We start from the raw sequence: 7,251 nt of genomic DNA, 5'->3' as shown, positions 1-7,251 counted from the left end.
GGGAGGGCACGTGCCTTCCCTACGGCAGTACCAGTCACCCATGCCAGAGCCTAGCACACATGCAGTGCCTACCACACCTGTGTGTGGTGCAGTCTGCCCATGTACCCCCTACGCATCGCCACTGTGTGAAATCATTGAGTCCAACCCCCCTGCCATAGGTAGGAAGTCTGCTGTAATATAAGCATCCAAATGCCTTTTGAATGAGTCCAGAGTAAGTGCTTACACCTCCTCTGGGGGGAGTCTGTTCCAAATCCTGGACACTCAGACTGTCAAGAAGTTTTTCCTTATGTCCAGTCTAAATTGGACTTCAAAAAGTTTGTGGCCGTTAGACCTCATTATCCCTTGGGGGGTTGTCCATTTATGTCATTTTTAATATTTGCTTAGGATCTATGACAGCCAGCCATATTGCCCTAGCGACAGACTAAGATGACTCCTGGTTATCTCCTATAAGCACTCTAACATTATTTCGTAGGATAGATTAAATACCTAGCCATAGTTATCAGAGTTGACTGATTTCTTTCTTCCTTTTTTCCAGGTTCCTGTGTAACAGGATTGCTTTCCTGTTCCCTTGGCCTCTGCCTACTCCATTCCCTACTAAAGAAGTATAAAAGAACTATCCAGATTTTTTGCTGAATGTACTCCTACAATTATAATGGGGCAGCCTCGCTGATGTGAACACTAGTGTTTCAGACATGGTTGTGTTATGAAAAAACCTGCTGAATGACTGTTCTTTGGGGTAATGAACGTATTTGCTGTAATCAGGTCAACCAAGAATTTCACAATGAGATTATACAGCATGCACAGCACGTAAAAGAAGCAAGAATGCTTATGGGTTAGGCTGAGACACAGACAAATAGCTTTGGTAGCCTACATATGTATGTTGTCCTACATATGTAGCCAAGCCAACAGGTCAAGATTTTCAATCCTCCATGCTTAAAGTTAGGTCCATATTTAGGCACCTAAACAAGAAAGGCTTGATATTTTTTCAATGACAACACATTTTGTGATAGATACAAAGTTGTAGAAGGATGGAAACCATAAAAACTGTTCTACTGTGGTGTGATGGATGCTGCAGGTGCATGGGATCTTCATAGACTACTGCTGCACTGTGTTACTGGTGGCCCATAGGCTGAATGTGGCTCCCAAGGGGTTAACATGGCCCCTGGGCTCCTGGTTAGGGTGCCAGTCTCCCTTTTGCTCTCCAGTTGCTGTGGCTGGAGTCCTCCTTTGGCTTCCACTACGTACCCCTGCCCCTGTGGGGAGGGGCAGAGTGGCTTAGCCTGTGAAGCTGAGAGAGCTTGTGGCTAGGGAGGTCAGAGGGAGCTTATACCCCATGAATGCAGAGGCGCCAAGGCAGGCAGGCAGCACATCTGCATGGTGCAGGGAGTGGGGCATGTAGTTTAGAAGGCTCACTTGGCCCAGGGAGAGGCTCACCATATTGGGGGGGTGTGTATGAAGTTCGTGCAGTGCATGGAGTTGGGGTAGTGTGGCTAAGGAAGTGTATGTCGTGCATCAGGGATTGATGCAATACAGCATGGGTGGGAGCTATACAGTGCTGTGTGCAGCTCCCATGGCATGTGGCTAGGGGGCCTGTGGCCCCTGACCACTCAGAAATTGGGCAGAAATGAGCTAGTGTATCAACAGGCAATTTATGTGTCTAGTTTTCCTAACTCCCTGGGCACTGGGCAGGTTTCTTATGGAATCCCTGAGAGAAGTTAATTAATACAGATTCCCAATACAGATTGTATTTTTCAGGTTTGTCCCATGTGGAAAATATGCTTGACTCATTTTATCTAGTTCAAGAGACCTAGCAAAGAAAGGCTTTCACTCTGTATAAAGTGACCTACAGATATAAGAGGAGGTCAGGCTCATTGGAACAAAGAACTGATGAATTACATACAGTATCAGCCAAGATCCAACACTGATGATAGATAAACCCTAATAAATTCAGTATGCATGTACACTGTTTACTGTTGTTTTCTCTATAATGCATTTGTCCTAAAATAAAATGTCCTGTGCTTTGTCACAGCCAGGTGGTCAACACTGTCTTTGGCCTAAAGAGACAACATATTTTCAGGTGCTTAACTAATTCAAACCTAGTGGGTTAATTGGAGTGAATTACGAGAGGTCTGTAGCCCTAGAGTAGCATTCTGGAGGAAGATGTACAGACACTGCTCCTATCACACCAAGAGATTTGAGGCCTGGGAGCACCCCTGGGATGTTTACAAAGAGTCTTAGACCCTCAGATTTGAATATTTTTGTCATCTGTAGATTCTTCTATTTTTTATCATTATGATAAACTGCCATTCCCAATACATTTGTCCAACAATAGGATGCAAAACTAGACTTGAGTCTACACACCATCTGCTTACATGTCTTAATTTTGACAGTAAAAGGAAATAACATAAATGCATGACGCTATTATCAGGGTGCTTGTTATAGTCAAACAAACAAGGGATGTAGTCACAGCTGAATGTAGAGATGTTGTTGCCCTATTAGCTGAATCTAAAGCAGCTCCTTCTAACCTTCAGTAATGGCTCATCACAGCACCTCCCATATGGGCAGCAGCTTGCTAATACCTTCCATTCACAGCTGTCCTATGTAATGGCAGCATGTGGCTTGTTGTCCCAGTCATCCTGATTAAGGCAGCTTTTCAGACCGACTAGCTAGAGGCTTTGGTATGTTGCATTATTTTGTCTAAGTGGCTTCTACAACTTCTGGGCAACTTGTTATTTCTGTTAATATGAAATAAAGTTTCTGGATAAATCCCTTAGTGTTTTAACTGGACTGATTCACAGAAAGTAAACAACAAAGGTCTATTGCTTATTATAAATTGTTTGGCCTTGTGACAGTCAAGGCTCTATGTATTCATCAGGAATCAAGATCTAACATTTGTCACAAAGCTCTCGCTTTCTTTAGTGCTCCAGTGCAGGCTGGCAAACCTGCTGCAGGTTCAGGTAATATAAAATTATGGAAGATTTTATTTAACGGAATATGAAAACACTGTGATAACTACAATATTCCCTGTAGTATTTAATTTGGCTTCAATTCATTTTACCCTTCTCAAAAACTTTGTCTTCACTGTGCTGAAAATCTGTCTTGTAGAAGTTATCAGAGGAGAAGATTGATATATTTTAGCATTTGGTTAAAGGGGTGCCTTGGCATTTGGGAAGATATAAGAGGTAGTTTGGAATTGGGGAAAACCATCCTTTGGAAGTTTTGCTAAAAGAATTAGAAGTGACATAGTTATTAATTTTGATATTTAAATTTATGGCTATTAGAATGTTTTTAGGCTTTGTACAGACAACGGGGAAGCTTAAAATAGGAGACTAGCATTAACCAGTGGATAACTTGATTTATGGGCTTAGAAATATTAGTTTTTAAAACCCCCCACAAATGATTAGTCAGTGCACAGGCACCTAATTATAGCTAATAACACATAATAACATGCGAGAGCTCACACAGTGATCCTCCAACCATCACTGAGTCAATGCCTATGGGCTACTTTCACAATGGGATTGTCACAGTAGCCATATTATATGCAATTATTAGCAATCATAAGCACTGCAGATATCTCCCATGTCCTAAATACTATTATTCTAGCCTCTCTAGGTATTTTCAATAGAAATTCACTCTGCACTCTCTGTGACTTTATGTGGAATTACATTCTGAAAGAAAAGGTTACAGTTGTGTCATTTTTTGTCAGGTGCATAAAAATTAGAAAATGCCAATATTGAGAAAATAACCTGTGCAATTTTAAGTCAAATGCCTTATGCTTTATGATACAGTTCTAAATAATGCTATTATATACACTTTTTCACAGCGCCAATCCATGTGTGATTTTTTTTTCCCCACATTGTACTTGCTCCTGCTTATCCCTACCTCCACACACAGTGCACAAAAGAGAAGCTCCTAGTTACCAACACTGATGCATCAACAGTAGCTTGAAGGAATATTGCAAGAAATGTCCTGGTTAGCCCCTGCAACTCTAAGACAGAGGGTGCTCAGTGCAGAAACAGTGTTTAGCAAATTCAAGTGCAAAAACATACCTCTGAGAATGTGAACAATTTGGCAGAGGCCTGTAATTTGGGCAAACCTTTCCAGGGACCACAAATGGTACATTCAACATATTTGCTAAACTTCAAGTTACTACCCCAAGGCACTGCTTTGTAACAAACTGGGGAATTCTTTTTAATATAGGCAAAACAATGTATTCTCTTTAAACTCTTTCATGAAAATGGCTAAATTAGCTTAATTAAAATTCCCCTTTCCCTGGTCTCCATCCCTCTAAAAAGATGTCTGAAACTGGAAAGTGGCATGAAAACCTAAAACTTTTAGCAGATTTCTAAGTAACTTAGAAATTTAGTTAGTCTTACACTGTTTTGTACTGAAAAGTGTAAGATACTGTTTACTATAAGAATTCCTATCTGCCCTCCCTAAAACAAAAAAAATAGGATTTTTACCAAAGCTGATAGTTGAAATGACATGTCATCCTAGCTGTGCTTGCACCTCTTTTTATTCACCAGTCCTGAGCACTTATTTGTATGACTGAAGTTTGTTCATACTATTTAAATTATTATAATAAACGGAATTAATAAAACTCTGTTTCTGTTTGTGCATGAATAGCAGCAAATGGGAAAATTACTAAACTGTATTGGTTTGTTCTCTATAATTCAGTCATTTCTACTTCAGTCTAGTTATTTTATTACTATTTTTGTTAATTGTGTCAAACTGGTATTTTTTGTTTGTATCTATCTATTGTTGCTTCTTTTTAAATCCTTTTGAGAATCTAGAAATTGAGATATCCAGTTGGTGAAATCTGTCTTGAAATTCCCATATGGATTTCAACCCACCCTAAAGATTCTGAAGTATTTGGGCTAAAGGGTTTTTGACTACTAACTTAGTAAGTTATCTCATGATGTCCACAAACCACTCATTTTTTAGTGTATGTCACTTCAGTTTTGCCATGTCGTTGGGCCCTCTCTCTTACAATCTTGGCAAAGCTACATACAAGTCTTTTTTGGCTAAACCATGGAGCTTATTTTCATGTTTTTGTAAGAAGCATTGGCTAATACTACTTCTGCATAAGAGAGTCCTACATTGTGATGTTCGGTTTACATCCAGTATTGGTGACATGTCTCTATATGTGTCTACAGTGCTGTCAATGCTGTGGGAGGCGGGAAAAGGATTTTACAATTATTGACATAACCCTCATCCATTGTTTGTTTTGTTATAGCTTTGCCTCCATGCATCCATGGCTTTCCTGTTGAAAGACACGTGAGCAGAGACTTTGGTCTAAAGCAATTCAATACTGTGACCAGAATTCATTTATAAGTATTGAAGGTTAGCGGTAGCGTGGTTAGGACAGCTGACTGTTGACCAGGTGGGGATCCCATGTCACAACACCAGTAGACATCTCATTTTACATAAACTGCTGTAACCTGAGGTGAGCATTGTGGAAATTGTGGAAGAAGGCCAGACTGTAGTTCACTGTGCTTGCAATGAGGCTGGGCTTTTCAAATGGAGATATCTGTTGGGTACAAATCATGTATATCCTTGTCTTGCAGTAGCAAAGAATGTAGTGACATTTACATTCACTATATGGCTCTTCACAACAAAAAAGATCCAGTAGAATCCTGCTAATCACGTAACTGGGAACAAGCATAAATGAAAAGTGTAAGGGTAATACATCAGAAAATGTTCTTTGTTCATTTATTTTTTCAGGTCCAGTTTAAAATCAGTGACAATATTTCATAGTCTACTAGCTACTGTGCTGAAATACTGTGTTTAAAAAAAAGAATTCTTATCGTTAAAATTCTTCACAGTATCTGCTGTTATTTGTTTGAGAGACAGGAGAACACAACTGGGGTACACAGATCATAAACTCTGCAGTTCACTAAACTGCATCTTGAAGAGGTTCTAATCCATACAGGAAAAACGATGCAGAAAAATATAAATAATTTTACATAACATAAATCAAATTTGTCGTGGCCAGCCTGATGTATGTGAATAGGCACACTGTGGTAATGGCATATTAGAATTTTATACTTATTTTGCTCACCTTTATGAGCCCTTCTCTGTATCAATAGGGAATACCAGTAACACAAACTGTGGTGCTTTTGCATGCTGCTATAAGAAATATCTGATCAGTATCCAGTTCACTGTTTCCTAAGGATATAATTTCCATCTGCAGTATGTTAGTTTATTATATCAAGTGGCTTACCAGTGTTACTTCATGTTTTAGTATGTATGGTCTTTTCATACTGATATGGTATGAACCTATTATTTAATTAGACATAATATTGTCTAATGTTTTGGGCAGTCATCCACAGATGTAGATAGGTTGGTGGGTTAATATATGTCTGGGGTGCTAGACTGTACAAAGAAATCCAGAATAGAAAAGCTTAGGAACCTAAGCCAAGTTTCTTTTTACGCAAGCAAAGTTATCTAATGGAGTTCAGAAGCACCTAGAACCTCATTAGATTTTCAGGAAACCAACCTGGGAATGTATAAAAGGAAAAGGAAATTGTAGAAGGGAGAATTGGGGTTATGAGTGATTAGCAGGGATCCTGGGTTTCGCTGATAAAAAAAATTCAGATTCTCTGATAAAACCCCCACAATCCATGATTAAAAATAAAGGCCCCCTGACAGCCCCCTGGCCCTGCTGGTGCCCCTCACCCCCTCTCCCAACCCTGCTGGTACCCCTCAACTCCAGCCTGCCAGAGGGACCCACAGCTGCCAGGGCTATGGGGCCAGGGACCTGGATCCATAGCCCCCTGCCCCCAACAGAAGGCAGTGGCTGCTGCAGCAGAGCAGAACCCAGCTCCCCTCCTGCTGCCTGCCTGCTGTGTGCTCAGGCAGGGTAGAGGGTGGTGGGCAGATCCCTATAGCTGCCCACACTCCTGGGGGTGGACAAGCAGGGGCCTGTGCCCCCCAGATCTGTGTGCAGGGTGGGGGTGGGTACATGCTGAGGGCTCAGGCTCCCACCCTGCTGCCATCCCCCGGGCCCTCCACAGTCTGGCGGGAGCGACCCGGTACTGCAGAGAACAGTAGGGGCACACACGGATCTCACTGATGCTGCAAGCTCCCCGCCGCTCTGGCAATGTGTCCCCTGTGCACAGCTGAGTGAGGGGCACAACTGCGTGCCACCACCCTCACTGCAGCCCCATGTGTAGGGGATGCGTTGCCAAGGCAAGGAGGAGCTTAAAGTGGCAAACAGCTTTCCTGTGTGGCCACACTCTGCTCTCCAGT

General features: G+C 41.5%; 1 long non-coding RNA gene across 1 annotated transcript; it reads left to right on the top strand.

The window, feature by feature from the left end:
• Positions 1–488: 488 nt before the first annotated feature.
• On the top strand, positions 489–4,448 carry LOC109321540. The gene is made up of 2 exons (XR_002104080.1): positions 489–736; positions 1,756–4,448. It is a non-coding gene; the product is annotated as an uncharacterized LOC109321540 (long non-coding RNA).
• Positions 4,449–7,251: the final 2,803 nt, after the last annotated feature.

The sequence above is a fragment of the Crocodylus porosus genome, unplaced genomic scaffold (assembly GCF_001723895.1).
Source record: "Crocodylus porosus isolate Cpor-Errol unplaced genomic scaffold, CroPor_comp1, whole genome shotgun sequence".
Lineage (NCBI taxonomy): Eukaryota > Metazoa > Chordata > Crocodylia > Crocodylidae > Crocodylus > Crocodylus porosus.
This window is presented reverse-complemented; position numbering and strand designations above follow the sequence as displayed.